The following is a 17017-nucleotide window of genomic DNA, read 5'->3' as shown; positions in this document are numbered from 1 at the left end:
TTGTCCTGTAGGTCCCGGAGCTGGACCTGACCTCACTTGAGATATGGATCGGGTTGCTAGGCAGGGGTTCACCGGGCAGCATCATCTGTGATGCGTCCTGCAGGCTGAGTGGTGAAGGTAGGAAAAGGCATTCTAGATGGGAGGAACAGCACGTGCAATTTCAAGGAGGAGGATGGATGCTTGCATCCAGTTCTGTCTACAGCAGCTAATGGCTCTAGCTGGCACACTGAGGAGCAGGGAGCAGGAGGGGCCAGGTGGGAGGGCTTAGCAGGGCTGGGTTGCAACACACCTCAAATGCCACCTCGAGGAACTTGGGCTACCTCTTGGAAGCCACCTGCAGGACAATGGAGTCACAGGTGGCACGATCTGATTTGAACGCTGAAAACTGATTCACAGCTGCCTCGATGCAGAGGGGTGACATAGCTGTGAAGCAGCCCTGCCCAGAGCTTGGGGAGAGCCTCAGGATGGCCTGAGAGGCAGGACTTCTTCATGTCTGTTTCTAGCATATAACCGAGAGCCTGACGCTAAGTGGTCATTTAAGATTTTGACTTAATATCCCCAAAATGCAAGGTGTCAAGAGCCCCAAGTCAGACCCCGCGTCATAGACACCACTTGGCATCAGAAATAAGAACCCAAGCAGAGCCCTCATTGTTGACTCTGAAGCCCCCTCTTCCCCCATCAGGATGGGACTAGCTCAGGGAGGCTGGCTGGGCTGTGGCGGCTCTCAGAGGCCTGGGGACTCACAGGGGCCTCGCTCAGCAGCCATTCCAGGGCAGGTGGGAGCTGTTTGCTGATGGGATTAGGGGCTCCCCTGCTCACTGTTTTTGACGCTGCTCCCCATAATGAGCTCTATCCGAGTCTCACCTCGATGTCCTCTCCTTGGAGAAACCTCCCTGGACCATGCTGTCTAAAATAAACTCACCTTCTCAAGTCACCTTGATTTCTCCCTCCTGCAAATCCCCGAAATGATCTCGTTTTATGCGTTCACATGTTTTCTGTCTTGTTCTCTTCACAAGACCTTGAACTCCACAAGGGCACTCACTGCCTTGCCTGTCTTGTTCAATGCCAAATCCCCACATGGTGCTTGGCATCCAGTAGGTGCCCAGAAAATATGTGAGCTACATTCCAGAGCCTGCTGTGAGCCAGGTGTTATCCACAGACCAGCTCATGGTCTCATTGGATCCTCCCAACAGCCCCAGGAAATAGGTGCCACTTTGGTCCCCATTTTTCAGACGGGTAAACTGAGGTTCAGAGAGGCTAAGCATGTAACACCCTCGCACAGCTGCAAAATGACAGAGCCAGAATTTGAACCCAGGACCGCCGCACGCTGGAACCACAGCTCTCCCGTGGTGCCATGCTTCTCTGGGTTTCTTCAACTTCTCCACTCTCTTCTCTTCCGTATTCTTCTTTCCTTGGAAATGAAATTCATAGCTCACTTTTATTTTTATTTTATTTTATTTATTTATTTTTTGAGACAGAGTCTCACTCCGTCGCCCAGGCTGGTGTGTAATGGAGCAATCTAGACTCACTGCAACCTCCGCCTCCCAGGTTCAAGCAATTCTCCTGCCTTAACCTCCCAAGTAGCAGGGATTACAGGCACCCACCATCATGCCTGGCTAATTTTTGTAGAGATGGGGTTTCGCCATGTTGGTCAGGCTGGTCTCGAACTCCTGACCTCAGGTGATCCTCCGGCCTTGGCCTCCTGAAGTGCTGGGATTACAGGCGTGAGCCACCACGCCTGGCCCATAGCTCACTTTTAAAGCCTTCCCTCCTTTCCTGCATCTCAGTGACTTTCCTGCCCTGGACGTTTATTTTGAATTAAATGAGCTGGAGAGTAGCATTGGCGGGGAGCGGCGCTTGCAAATGGAACTAGTGACCTGTGCGCTGGGGAAGGTTGTTCTGCCCTGCCCTGCCTTCTCTGCTGCAAAACACCTCTGCTGTCTCATGATTTCCTGTGGAGTTCTCATCAACGCCCCTTTAAGACTCAAATGGACAAATAAACTGGCTGAGAGAGTGAGGAAGATTTAACTGAGTTCAACTCCAAGCCCTTCACCCTCCCCGTGGTGAGTGGCAGGGTTCAAAATAGGGACTTTGGCTACCAGCAGATCCAGGGTTGAATGCAGGGCCCAGCCCTGTGCAGCTACGGGACCTCAGGCCTGTTTCTGAACCTCTCTTGGACTTCAAGGAAAAGATGACAATGAAAGACCCCTCTGGAATTCGAGTTTTGCATTTTGACAAGATAGTGGCAAATTTTCTTCCAGAAGGGAGGTTCTGGGGTTCTGAGGGTCAAAGAAGTCTTCAGACTTTTTATCTTAGTCATTGGCTCAACACCCTTTTTTTTCTTTTTTTTTCTTTTTTTGACAAAGTCTTGCTCTGTCACCCAGGCTGGAGTGCAGTAGTACGATCATAGCTCACTGTAACCTAGAACTCCTGGACTCAAGCAATCCTCCTGCCTCAGCCTCCTGAGTAGCGGAGACTACAGACATGAGCCATTGCGCCTGGCTAACTTTTAAATTTTTTATAGAGATGAGGGTTTTGCCATGTTGCCCAGGCTGGTCTCAAAACTCCTGGCCCCAAGCAAACCCTCTACCTCTGCTTCTCAAAGTGCTGGGATTCCAGGTGTGAGCCATCACACTTGGCCTTCATAAGTATTTATTGAGCACCAACTCTGTACCTCCCCAGTATAATTTCTAGGCCCTGCTCTCATGGCCTTGTTTCTGGTGAGACAGAAACTCGGGGGAAGAGAGTGAGCTGAGAGTGCTGCTCAGGTCAAGGCTATGGTCCTGAATGGTCCATACCAGTCTCCAGTTGATTGATTAATGGGTTATTCTTTTCTCCATTCCTCTCCGTTCCATACTGGCAACCATCCAATTCTATCTGAAGTATTTCTGCTTGTATGTGTTTTTACAAAGGTGCCCCCTTTTGCATGTATTTTAAATTCATATGAATAGTATGTGTATTAGTCAGCTCTTCCTGCAGTAAGGCTGTGTAACAAATCACCCCACCACTCAGCAAGTGGCTTCCAGAACCAAGCATTATTTTTCTTGCTTGTGAGTCTGCAGGTTGGGTGAATTACCTTGGGTCCAGGCTGAGGGTTGTGTTCAGGTCTTCTTGCTGGACACATCTCCTGTCACACTGGGGCCAGCACCAGGGGATATTCTTATGGCAGTGACGGAAATGCAACAGGGGTGAGCCATGATCTGGGATACCGTGTAAGCTCTGGCTGGGTGATGGCACATGGTCACCTCTGCCCCTATGTCACTGGACAAAGCAAGTCACATGGTCAGGCCCAAAGTTAGTAGGGTGGGTGATATGGTTTGGATCTGTATCCCCACCCAAATCTATAATCCCCAGTGCTGAAGGTGGAGCCTGCTGCAGATGATTGGATCACGGGGGTGGATTTCTCATGAATGGTTTAACACCGTCCCCACTTGGTGCTGTCATGGCGATAGTGAGTTCTAGTGAGATCCGGTTGTGTGGCATCTCCTACCTTTCTCTCTTCCTCCTGCTGCCACCATGAGAATTGCTGGTTTCCCCTTTGCCTTTTGCCATGACCGTAAGTTTCCTGAGGCCTCCCCGGAAGCCAAGCAGATGTCAGCATCATGCTTTCTGTACAGCCTGCAGAACAGTGAGCCAATGAAACCTCTGTTCTGGCCAGGCTCAGTGGCTCACACCTGTAAATCCCAACACTTAGGGAGGCTGAGGCAGGTGAATCACTTGAGGTCAGGAGTTCAAGACCAGCCTGGCCAACATGGTGAAACCCTGTCTCTACTAAAAATACAAAAATTAGCCAGGTGTGGTGGTGCACGCCTGTAATCCCAGCTACTTGGGAGGCTGAGGCACGAGAATTACTTGAACCCAGGAGACAGAGGCTGCAGTGAGCCGAGATCATGCCACTGCACTCCAGCCTGGGTGACAGAACAAGACTCTTCCTTCATAAATTACCCAGTCTCAGGTATTTCTTTATAGCAGTACGAGAATGGACTAAAACAGTGGGGAAGACTGTTCCCCAAGAAGGAGGGCTGTGAATGCCTGCTGAACAGTCATGCAGTTGATCTCAGTTTGTGCTGTAGATCTCATTCTGTTTCTCGAGTTTTCATGCACTCTGAGATTATCCATGTGGCTGTGTCTACACCTAACCCAACACCCGCCTGATTCTCCACACTGAGCTCCTCCTGTGCCTGTCTGTTCTCTTAGTGATAGACAATGAGGTTGTTTCCAAATCCTTGTCACCACAAAGGAAGCTGCAGAGAACATCCTCAGGCCCGTCCTCCTAAGGACCTGTGTGAGGATTCTCTTGGGGTCTGCATCCAGGTGCAGGCTGATGGAGTCACAGCGTAGATTACACTGAATTTGCACTGCTTAAAGTTTCCATATCCTGACCAACACTGGGCATTCTCCAGCTTACTACTGTTTGCCTATCTAATCAGTATAAAGCATAAAACGACATCTCGTTGCCTCAACGTGCATTTCCCTGATGAGGAGTGCCTCTGAGTATCTCTTCAAGGGCTCTTCTGGTTTGAGTTTTTGCTCCTAGAAACAACTTCTGCCCATTCTATACTCTGTGCTTGCCATGAGGAGAAAGGCCAGTGGGGCTGGGATGGAGGCAGCGGCATGAAGCCAGCCGTTTGAGCTCGGTGGGCTTGACATCAAAGTGGGACGTCCACAGGCACGGGCAGGAGATTGCAGCCGAGAAGCCATCCAACCTCCTTTACTTTGTTCCAGGCATTAATTATTTAACCTTCATTAGCAGCTCTGAGATGGGAAATTTGTTGTCCCTTTGACTGGCCTCACGAAGAGCCCGAGTGAAGAAGCAGATGTCAAATGATTTGCTTTATTATAAATGACCTGGAGAGATACCTGGCAAAGTCATCACCAAGTTCTTTCTCAAGTTGCTCTGCAGCTCAAGAGATGAGCTGGCCAGGCATGGTGACTCACGCCTATAATCCCAGCAGTTTGGGAGGCCGAGGTGGGAGGATCACTTGAGCCCAGGAGTTCAAGATCAGGCTCTTGCTATGAGCCTGGGCAACATAACAAGGCCCCATCTCTACAAAAAACAATAGCGACAACAACAAAAAATTAGCCAGGCACGTGGTGCATGTCTGTAGTCTCCACTACTTGGGAGGCTGAGGCGGGAGGATTGCTTGAGCCCAGGAGTTTGAGACTGCAGTGAGCTATGATTGTGCCACTGCACTCCAGCCTGGATGACAGAATAAGACCCTGTCTCTTCAAAAAAAGAAAGAAAAGAGCATTTGTGAATGACATCCGTTAAGGACCTACTATATGCTCAGGACCTCCTAAATGCTGTATTCTCAGGGACAATGTCTACCTTGAGATGCTAATTGGACTTACCTGACTGCTTGCTTCTGAGCATTGAATCCATTCCTTCCATCAGTGCACATTTCTTGAGCACCTACTATGTGCCAGGCACTGTACAAGGCCCCCAAAATACAGCAGTGAAGAAAAGAAAAGCAATCTTGTCTTCCTGGAGCTTACATCCCAGTGGGAGGAATCAGACCACAAATAAATGTGTGACCCGTGGAGTGTGTTAGATGGTGTTAAGTGGTAACAAGGAAAATAAAGCAGGGAGGGTTGCAATTGTGAAGAGAACAGTCCAGAGGGGCCTCGCTGGGATGGTGTCACTTAAGTGAAGACCCCCAGGAGGTGAGGGGGCTGGCCATGTGGGGCCAGTGAGGCATCACAGGAAAAACGATGAGAATAGCACCTAGTAGGCACTCTGTAAAATTATTGTGGTTTCTCAGTGAGGAAGTGAAGGCGTTGAGGTTATGGAATCTGCCCTAAGTCAATCGGCTGCTAGGAGCAAGCTGGGACTAAGAAGAGGGATCTAGAATGCAAAATTTGAGGAGGCCCTTCAACCCCAGAGGCATGTGAGCGCTGGCCCTGGCCAAGAGGTGGAGATGGGGCTGCAACCCAAGCCTCTGACTCTCATACACACACTCAGGAAGCGCTGCATACATGGGGGAGGCCTGGCTATGCGGTGGCTTGGCTATTGCATACGGCCTGTTCTGGGGTGTAATTTGGGCTGCAGGAGACCCATGCTGGCAGGAGAGGAAGGTAATGGTAAGGAAGGAGGTTCCATGGAGGAGGGCAGAGAGGTGGAGTTCTTCCCTCCCATTCCTGGTTTGCTGACGCCATGCTGGTTGCCCTGGGGTGTGTGGAATGGAATCTAGCCCACAGCTTCACCTCATCAATCTCACCATGGGGCAGATGTATCAGTAACAGCAGCATCAGTCAAGACTTTTCCAAACCACACATAAAAGAAACACAATCTAGACAGGGCAATAGGAAAAAGGGAATTTATGGGCTCAAGTAACTGAAATCATCAGGCATGGCTGGATCCAAGACTCAAACTACTTCACTGGAATCTCTTTTCAACCTTTTGATGTTGCAGTTCCTCTATTACGGCTTTATTCGCAGGCAGATTCTCTCCAGAAGGGAGGAGGTCCGTACTTAGCAGTCCCAGAGGGAAGAGAGCTTTTCTTCCTTAGCGGCACCCACAGAGGCCCTAGGGCTGATTCCCACCGGCCTCACTTGGGGTTACACGCCCTTCCAGAATCAACCGCTGTCTTTAGGGAGATTTGGAACTCTGATTGGCCAAGCCTGGGCTATGTGACCATCCTGGGTCTAGGAGCGAGACCAATCCCAAACCACCAGGACTGAGGGAAAGGGAGGCATAGTTCCCTACGTCAGCTGTTAACAGAAGAAGGGAGAATGGGTTGGGTGAGTCCACACCACACACTATGATGTCACCCTCTGTCCCTTCCCAGGAGCCATTTATTTACCTTCTAGCGCGGTGGTTCTCACATCTGGCTGTCCCTTGGAACTACCTGGGGAGGTTTTGAGAAATACAGGTACCTGGGCTGCACCTTTGCAGATTCAGATGTAATAGGTCTCAGGTAGGACCTGGGCATTGTTAGTTTTTAAAAGCTCCTCTGGAAGAGATACTTACATGTGGCCAGGGCCGAGAACCACTGCTTTCCCAGGTCCCTGCACCTTAATAACTTCTGTGAATCATCACTCTGTGATTTGGAAAGAGTTTTCAGTCTACTAGTTTGTAAGGAGGGACGCAAAGGGGACAGAAATCGTTAGCCAGACTCTAAGCCCTTTAGCCTTCCTCTGGCTGGCATCAGGTGGAGCCCCGGCTGGTGTCTGATCTCTTGGGATAGAGATCAGGACAGCTCTCAGGGGAGTGTGGCTTCTGACCAGCATCAAAGCCACACAGGTTAAACTCCCTCTCCCGAGGCCTGGGCCTGCTTGGCGACTTTCTAACCTAGTCCCTCACCCGCTGAATGTCACCACCCACCAAATGTCAGCAGGAAGCAGGCTGACTGAATCCAGTTAGAAGCCTCTCCCTGGTGTCCAGACAGACTGATGAACCAGACAGACTGAGCCTGGGCTTTTTTGTTTTCTTTTCTTTTCTTTTCTTTTCTTTCCACTCACAAGAACTTTGTTTTCCTTAGAACTGGTCTGGGGGCCGTCTTGGAGGGGCCCAGAGACTGGGAAGGGCCAAGTCACCCACACGGGAGTGTCGCTCAGAGGCGGTGACTTTGCAGATGCTGTTTACTGCAGGGTCCTGAGGAGCTGGGCAGAGTTGGGTAGGGAGAAAGTTCTGCAAGGCAGGTCCTGGAGTCAGATGGACAAGGGCTGGAATCTACACTCTGGGACTCACTACCTTTCAACCTCCTGAGCCGTTTCCCCATCTGTCAAACTGCGCTAATAGGAATTCCTACCTGATAGGGTGTTTGTGAGGATGGAAGAAGACAATGCTTGTGAAGTCCACAGACAGGGCACATGCTGGATAAATGCTGGCTGCTACAGTTATCTGCATTTGCTGAGTAAGTATTTATTGAGTGCTTACTTTCTCGGGGACTGGGGGACGTGGAACGTATCGTCTAGTGGACGAGACAAACTTGAACAAAATAATCCTAAGAATGACTTAAGCACCGAGGAAATGATGATAAAGCATGCATCCTCCACTGTGGCCGCACATTGGAACAACCTGGGGAGATTTCAGGAAATGCTGATGTTCAGGCCACTCTCCACCCCACACGCCTCCCAAGAGATTCTGATTCACCAGATCTAGGCAGAGGTGTGGGCATCGGTGCTCCTTAAACTCTCCCTAGGTGACTCCAGTGGGTGGCCAGGGTTAAGAAGCACGGTCTGAAGAAAGGATGAGTGATACCTGTGTGTGGCAAATGAACTTTACCTAGGCTAGGCAGCAGGGAGGACTTCTGGAGGAGGTGGCTGGGTGGAGCACTGAGGATGGGTGGGAGCCAACTAAGGTAGGAACTTAGTGAGGGCAGAGGTGGGGAAAGTGTTCTAGGCAGGGATTGGCATGTAGAAAGGCCCTGTGGTGCAGAAGAGAATGGCATGAGGGGTCCGAGGGAGGGCTCGTGTGGCTGGAGCACAGGGGGTGAGTGTGGAGCCTTGGGAGGGGCTGGGCCTGGGCCCCACAGAGCAAGTGAGGCCGGTCCAGGTGAGGCATCTTTCCTCCCTCTGAACAACAAGGGGAGTCACTGAAGGATTCTGGCGGGAGGTGGCAAGGTTAGATTCTCATCTCCAAAATACCCTTCTGCCAAGACCAGCCTGGGCAACACCGTGAGACCCCATCTCTACAAAAAATAGAAAAATTAGGCACGTACCTGTGGTCCCAGCTACTTGGGAGGCTGAGGTGGGAGGATTGCTTGAACCTGGGAGGTCGAGGCTGCAGTGAGCTGTGTTCACACCACTGCACTCCAGCCTGGGTGAAAAAGTGAGACCTTACCTCAAAAAAAATGGAAAAGAAAAGAAAAACAAAAGATCCTTCTGGCTGCTGTGTTGGGAGCAGCAAGGGGCTTCGAGAGGACACGGGAGACCTGTTAGGAGGCTACCACAGTCTGGGTGAGCAAAGGTGGAGGGAGAGTTGTCAAGGCAGGCCACTCAGTGCAGAGGTCAAGGGCTTGGCTTCTGGCATCAAACTCTGAACATATTTCTAAACCCTCCAAGCCCCAGTTTCCTTACTTGAAAAGTGGGGGTAGTACTAATATCTACCTCGAGGGGTTGTTGAGATAATTAATTGGGCCATTATTAAATGCTTCTATCTCAGTGGACACTTAATTGTCATCAGCCCTCTATGGTATCTTGACTTACGTGACTCCTTCATACTGCTAAGCGCTCACCCCAGATGTCACTTTCTTCAATGAGTTGCTTCTCCAGTGGGATTCCTTATCTAAGGTTTTTTGTTTGTTTGTTTGTTTTTTCCTTTGCGACGGAGTCTCGATGTGTCGCCCAGGCTGGAGTGGAGTGATGTGATGTCCGCTCACTGCAACCTTTGCCTCCCGGACTCAAGCAATTTTCCTGCCTCAGCCCCCAGAGTAGTGGGATCACAGGCATGTGCCACCACGCCCAGCTAGGATTTTTTTTTTTTTTTTTTTTTTTAGCAGAGATAGGATTTCACCATGTTGGCCAGGCTGGTCTCGAACTCCTGACCTCAGGTGATCCACCAGCACCGGCCTCCAAGGCACAGTGGCTTCAGGCATGAGCCACTGTGCCTGCAATCAACCATGTTTCAGTTGTCTGCCCCCTTCATCCACTAGACTGTCACTAGTTTTCACCCCCTTCACCCACTAGACTGGTCCACTAGTTTTGCAACGGCAGGGATCAGGACTACTTTGAACATGGCTGCCTTCCTAGCCTGGTGCCTGGCACATAGCAGGTCCTTAATAAATGGATAATCCTTCCCTCACTTTATAAAGCCAGGACAGGGACCAGATTGACTTGCAGTCAGGTGGCTGTGGAACACATCGGTGATGGCTTCTCATGCCCTGCATCAGCTGTCCCGTGTCTGTCCCTGGAGAAGGCTTTGTCACTCCTTTTTCCTATCTTGTATTCATGAAGACTGTTTTTCCGAAATCCAGTTAGAAGCCCCGCCTCAATTAACAAACAAAAACTTTCACAGAGCACGCTTCCCAGACTTTACCATGTACTCGCCATTTCATTCAGCTAATTTTTTCCCCTTTTCCTCTGATGTCGGCATAAATGCATTTTTGTTCCAATGTCCTGGGCTGCTCTCTGCTGTCACTGTGTGAGGTGCTGGCACCTTGCCTGGAAACCCAGGACTCTGTGCACACCCCAGGCACTGCCCTATTCTTGGTAGATCCTTTGTTTTCTCTCCTTTGGGGGCTTGGTTAATGATGCCATCATTCACCTTGTCACCCCCAGCCCCTTGGCTCCTGTCCTAACGTGAAGGCACCTACTGGTTCCATGGAGCTCACCTTCCTGCATCGGTGGAATCTCTCACCTCCTTCCCGTGAACACTGCATGGTTGGGATGAGCTCACAGTCCCACCCTCGGATGGTCATGGCGTGTTCCTAACTGATCTCCCTGCACCCACCTCTCTCCTGCTATGCATCTTTTATCCATAGCCAGGTTTTTCTCTCCCCCAAAGTTCAGCTTTTCTGTGTCTATTTTCTTCTTTGAAATCTTCAGTGGCTTCCCATGACCACAACATTCTGGGTCGAGACTCTTTCTCAGTCAGCATTTAAACACTGCTCCCAATTTGTCCTCAACCTAGCCTCGCCTTCCACTCCTCCTCCCTCCCACCACCCGACACCACAGCCTTCCGGGGACACTCATTCTTCCTGGAAAATGCCCCACAACTTACTGCCTCTCTGCCCTAGGCATGCTGGAACCTCAGCCTGAAATGCTGGCCCTGCCTATGTTGACATTTACACATCCTTTAAAGCCCTGATCAAATGTCATATCCTTTAAGAATTTTAACTCCTTTACTCAGGAATAATTGGTCCTCCAAGTTGGATGTAAGAGAAATGTGTGAAGTGGGAACAAGACAATTACTGTGAGCTGTCTCCCTAATACCTGTCCACCCTACTCTCCTTCCTCCAGAAGGAATTTGGTTCTGTTTACCTGTCCACTTTTGGGGAATGAGCTCCTAAATCCCCAGTCCAGGAGTGAATCCTGATTGGTCTAAATCCACGTGGCTATCCCATCCCCTTGACAGTGATTGGTTTAGAAGTAGGCATGTGATCCAGCGTTGCTGGGAGACTGGGGAGTGTCTCTTACTCTTAAGAGATGTGAGTCGACCTCTTCTTCCACTTCAGCTGGGATAGTTGCAGTCATATTATGACTGTAAGGGTCAAAATTAAGGACAACTCATCAATTATCATCCTCATGATGGCAAAGCACAAATATGAAAACGTCCTTTCTGTGGTGATACTGTTGAGCTGCAAAATTAATCAACTCCAGAGATATTTTCCTTCTAAGTTTTCTTTTGTGTGTGATAAGAAAATCCCTTATTGCTTAAGGGAGTTGAGTCAGGGCTTCCTGTTACTTGCAGCCTAAAGCACTCCTGCAGATACAAGGGCAACAGCTAAGTCAATTCAGGTCTCTGTGCTCTTTGGGATATTGTACAGTCATACAAAAGAAACTCTAAGGTTCTGTGGTCACATGACACAGCATTTATGACATTATTTATGCCAAAAAAACTCAACACACAAAACTGTAGGTCCTGCATGATGTAAAAATGTATGCAAATTTTTAAAAAGATCAAAAGAAAATACCTTTTAGAAAATAATAGCTGTGTTAGGGTAATACATTTGTTCATTTCTCTCTTTCTTGCAACCTTTAGTAATGTGTGTACACACATACATACCCGTATGCATATACGTTATATGAAGTATGCATACTCTATATAGTACATTAATATAATCTCTTTAATATATTGATCAATAGTATTACAGTATTATCTAAATACATAATGCTGTATATAATGTCTATATTTGTGTATATAGACATTATATATATATTGTGCATATATAATATATTTTTATAAGCATTTATGTGTATATAATTTTTCTCTTACTGATGTAAATGCTTTATAAATATAAATATTACATTTATAAATATCAAGCACTTAAATATGAAACTGAAGTAATCCTCACAAATCCTGAGTTAACACTATTGTTACTCCTATTTTACTTTGAGGAGACTGAGGCCCAGAGAGGTTAGGTAACTTCCCCAAAGTCACAGAGCAAGTGTGTGGTAGAGCCAAGATTTGAGCACAGGTCCAGAGTTTGTTCTTTTAATTACAAGGGTGCACTCTCTCTGAGGGTACCTGAAGAAATGGCTCCCACAACACTATTTGTAATTGGCCTTTCTGGCACTTTCTCTCTCTTTCTTTCTCTCTCTTTCTTTCTCTCTCTCTTTCTTTCTTTCCTCTTTCTTTCTTTCTCCTTCCTTCCTTCCTTCCTTCTTTTCTTTTCTTTTCTTTCTTTTTTTTCTTGACAGAGTCCTGCTATGTTGCCCAGGCTGGAGTGCAGTGGCACAATCTTGGCTCACTGCAACCTCCACCTCCTGGGTTCAAGTGATTCTCCTGCCTCAGCCTCCCAAGTAGCTGGGACCACAGGCACCCACCACCATGCCTGGCTAATTTTTGTATTTGTAGAGATGGGGTTTTGCCATGTTGGCCAGGCTGGTCTCAAACTCCTGGCCTCAAACGATCTGCCTGCCTCAGTCTCCCAAAGTGCTGGGATTATAGGTGTGAACCAATTTGCCCGGCCTTTTTGGCACTTTCTGCCACATGCATGCACTGTGGATTTCTGGTGAGGTCTCCTCCCCCTTTGCTTTTAGAATGTGGGTGCCCCAGGGACAGGACTTTGACAAAAGGTGTTTGGGCTGTGGGAGTGAGGATGGTCCTCCTGGGGAGCAGGAGCCTTCTCGGGGTACAGGGGCAGAGCAGCCACTCGGCCGTGGCTGCCCAGATGGCTGTGGTGTGCTGAGTGCCACACAGAGACCTGATCCTGGCCAGGAGCAGCAGAGCCAAGCTTTGTGGTTGTGTCCGGTACATCTCCCAGTACCAGGTGTTTTGCAGCCCGTGAATACCGGTTCAATTTGTCAAATCAGTTCATGCAAATAGTATGTTTAAAGGAAAAGCCAGGCATGGTGGCTTATGCCTGTAATCCCAACACTTTGGGAGGTCAAGGCAGGAGGATTGCTTGAGGCCACGAGTTTCAGACCAGCCTGGGCAATATAGTGAAACTCCTTCTCTACAAAAAATAAGAACATTAGCCGGGCATGGTGGTGGGTGCCTGTGGTCCTATGTTCTCAAGGGGCAGAGGCAGGAGGATTGTTTGAGCCCAGGGGGTTGAGGCTGCAGAGAGCTATGATTGCACCACTGCACCCCAGCCTGGGCAACAGAGGGAGACCCCACCTCTACAAAAATGTGTTAGAGCAGTTGTGGAGTTAGGAGCGATGAGGAGGCTTATGGGCATCTCCATGGGATGGCTCTACCTGTCTGTGTTTGGAAAGAAGGCTGCTGTGTAGGATTGGCTGTCTTCCATCACTGGGTTCTAACCCTGGGGCAAATGTATTGGAGAGCTGTCCAGAGGGCAGTGCTGAAAGCTTGGGTCATGGGAGAAAGAATAGTGTAGAGTGAACAAAGAGGGACGAGATGAGGAGGGGCCACAGGGACTAGGAATTCAGGTCAGCATCCACATCAGAGTCCCATCTTCCCACAGAGGTGATCGGTACTATTGATCAGGTTGGGGGTGATCTATTGTCATTGAGTAGGGAAACTTACTAGGTTAAATAGAAATTATATAAAATGTATTTGGTTATAAATATGTGAAGGAAAAGGCATAATTATATGGTCATCCATGCTGGGGAATATTTTGTAGTTATGTTTTGCTGAGAGAAATAGAACATATTGGATCAATAGAATTAGACAAATATCTTGGGCAGCAAGAGACCTGGAAACATGGGAATGATAAAGGGACAAAAACTGCAGTTTTTACGTTCTTGAGGCCACAAGAGAGATGGAGGAATGAGGGTAGTGCAGAGGAGAGAGAAATAAGTCATTTTGGGGGTGTGAAGGATGGGTGATGGATAAGGAGAGGCACATCTGTATGGTCAGAACAAGGGTAAATAAGTGAACTGTTGATTAATTTGTTTATTATGTTCTGATCATCAGCATTGAAGGACATAATGGACTCAGGAAGCCAAAAAAAAAAAAAGACAAAAAACAGAAAACAAACAACAACAACAACAACAAAACAGAGAAAGAGAGCGAGAAAAGAAAAAGAAAAAGCAACCCTTACTTGATGGTCTTTTGAGGGTTGGCTTAGGTTATTAGAAATAGTGGCATTCTGATGCCCCAGTCTCTTTCCCTGTCTCTTGTGGCTGCCAACAATAGTGGGTCACAGGTACGATCAAGGCAGGGTCCTCATCTTGAGAAGGGGCTACCGCATAAGACGGGTCACTAAAACAAGAACCTGGAAAAAGAAACCAACACGAAGATCTGGTTATATACAGGGCATATCCAAGCTACTAAGCCAGTTCCCCTAACTGAGCAGGAAGCCAGGTTATAAGAACTGGGGCACAGTTGAGAAAGCTTGTGAGGGATGAGTAGGAGTTTTGGAGGGAAAATGAGGGAGAGGGAAATCCAGGCACATGAATGTGCCTTGCATGTCTCTTTTAGGGAATGGTGGGAAATTCATGCACCTGGGGTTTGTGGTGGTTGTGTTGTGACAGATGAGGCTGTAAAAGTTAACAGGGATGATGTTTAAAAGGAATATGGTAGATACAAGGCTACCGACTTTAAATAGTGTTGAGAATGACATTCAAAATCTTTAACAACACACAGGCACCAACCATCAGAACAGACACTGGCCATGGTGCTGGACCAAGTCTTGGCAGGGAAACTTCAGGGTTTTGGAGGGTGGGGGAGCAGTGTGTGTGTTGGATGGAGGACTGGGGGTGGGGTGGGGAGAGAACAGGTGAAACACTTGGGGAAGGTGCTGAAGACAGCAGCTGCTTACTGGTATGAGCTGGTAGGAAAATATTTTAATATTTGAACCGTCAGAATGACTGTGCAGGTGCATATTAGCTGACCATCTGGCCTGAGTGGGGAGCAGGGGAGTGATATAACTGGATTTTTGCTTTGAAAAGAGGCTCTGGTCACAGCAAATGTTTGTTCACCAGGTGGATTGATGGGTAATAGAATTTTAGAATGGGTAGGGACCTAGGCTAATTTCATTCCATCTGATAGAACGTAGAAGTTTCCAGCCCTTCTCAGCCTGGGCCTAGCCAGAAATCACCTGCTTCCATCTGGCCCCTTATTCCCCGGGACTAAACATATTCCCAGCTCCCCTCATTCTCTGCTCTTGGCCACTGCAGCCATGAAACCTGTCCCTGCCTTGTTGCCTCTGCTCAGCCCTGTCTGGACACGCCTGCTGTGCCTTGCTCTTTCCTCCCCTCACCAGCAGGAGAAGTGGCAATCTTCTGGGATTTAATTACAGGTTCCCTGAGGGCCTTTCAGCCCATCACAGGACTCCTGCAGGCTGCCGGCTGGGAGGGTGACAGGCGCATGCCGTGATGAACAGCGACTTCTCGGGATGGCTGCTACAGCAAGTGGCCGGCCCACGCTCCTCAGGCTGCTCTGCATTTTCCTGAGCAAAACATGTCTCACTCCTATTTTGCAAGATCAGATAGCAAACGGGGAAAACACTTGCAGCAGGGAAGATGATAAAAGAGAGAGGGCTGTGCAGACAGGGTGGAGGACAGAAGGCACTGCAGTTTCCCTGGAGGTGGCTTCTGCCTCCCAATGACTCCTGGAAACTCTTTCCATCGTTAAATAATGACTTAGTAATCCTGCTCACTTTAATTAAGTCAGCCTGGTGTGCTGACAACTCAGGTCTGAGTGGGGATCTTTTTGGCCTCAGGCAGCCATGCTACAGTCCCAAAAGCCCATAGACTAGGGTCAGCAAAGATACAGCAGGCACACCATGATTCCTCACTCCTCCGCCCACACCTGACATTGTTAATTGATCATGCACGACAAAGTCCAAATGTTTTAGGAGCCTGGATGTGAGTTCTGGTTATTCAGAGCTTGGGAATAGTTTAAAATAAGACAATAGAAGATTTTAAATTTTGTCCTCTTAAAGTACAATGGCTTCATGGAAGGTATGCCTCAAAGGAGGACACTCTGACCGAGCCACAAGGCCCCTTCCCCTGAGTCAAGATTCCATAATCCTTTTTCAATTCAGCCCCCTTCGGAACATGCCATTTGGCATGGGATGGGATAGATCCTTATCAAGAGGGATGGGATAAATCCACTTACTGCTGCACTTTTGGCCCTTACTCAGGATGATAAATAAGCATTGAAAGATATGGGTTTTTCTAAATACTCTGTCTCTTATTTTCCCCCTTTCAGGTGAAAATCCAATGATATGGACTCCATATTATCAACTAGGGTGTAATATTGAGCCAACTCCCCCTCCTGTAATGTAATTTCTCCATTGGGCACCCATGTCTCCATCGCTCTCAGCCTGTGTGGTCAGGGTGAGGCTGGCTCTATCTCCAGGGCTGGGCACATGGTTCAGGCCTGACCAATTGGAGTTTTCCATCTTCTTGGCTGCCATGATGAGTACTGGATTCTAGGAGGCTAGATGTTCTGCTGCATTTGCTGAAAAAATGGAGCTCTCCTTCTCCTGGGTGTGGACCAAGTCAGAGGGGTGTTTGCCTGGAGCTTCTGGTGAATGTCTTTGTCATCCCCATAGGGAGATCCTGCAAAGGCTCTGAGGTGAGACCGAGCTTGGCATGTTTTGAGGAATAGAAAGAGAGAATGGTTGGGGCATGGAAGGTAAGGGGAGAATGGTAGGAGATGGAGTCAGAGAGGAAGGTAAGGACCAGATGATGGGCAGCCATGATGGCCATAGTAGGGAATTGGGAGATTTTTCTAACAGCAGTGGGAAGTCATTGCCACTTTGGGCATCCCCACGCCCTGGAACCTTCTTTGTACTGACTCCTTCCTCCATATTGAGTCATCTTGGATACGAACAGGTTTGAATGGGAATTGAGACTCTGGGCATCCCTAGGCTCTGCCTTTGTGATATGCACAAGTTGCACTCATCTCTGGGCCTGTTTCTACTGTGGCTCATGATGGAATCAGACAAGTTTAAGGAGAATGGAAAGCTTTAATCCTTCATCCCTTCTATTCTCAATT

General features: G+C 48.5%; 1 protein-coding gene across 2 annotated transcripts in view; it reads left to right on the top strand.

Annotated features, from left to right (window-relative positions):
* The window catches only part of GSG1L (GSG1 like), a 270500-nt gene that overhangs the window by 125288 nt on the left and 128195 nt on the right, over nt 1-17017 (top strand). The gene's annotated exons all lie outside the window — the stretch shown is intronic.

The sequence above is a fragment of the Hylobates moloch genome, unplaced genomic scaffold (assembly GCF_009828535.3).
Source record: "Hylobates moloch isolate HMO894 unplaced genomic scaffold, HMol_V3 SCAFFOLD_6, whole genome shotgun sequence".
NCBI lineage: Eukaryota > Metazoa > Chordata > Mammalia > Primates > Hylobatidae > Hylobates > Hylobates moloch.
The sequence above is the reverse complement of the archived record's forward strand: the minus strand, read 5'-3'. Positions and strand labels throughout refer to the sequence as shown.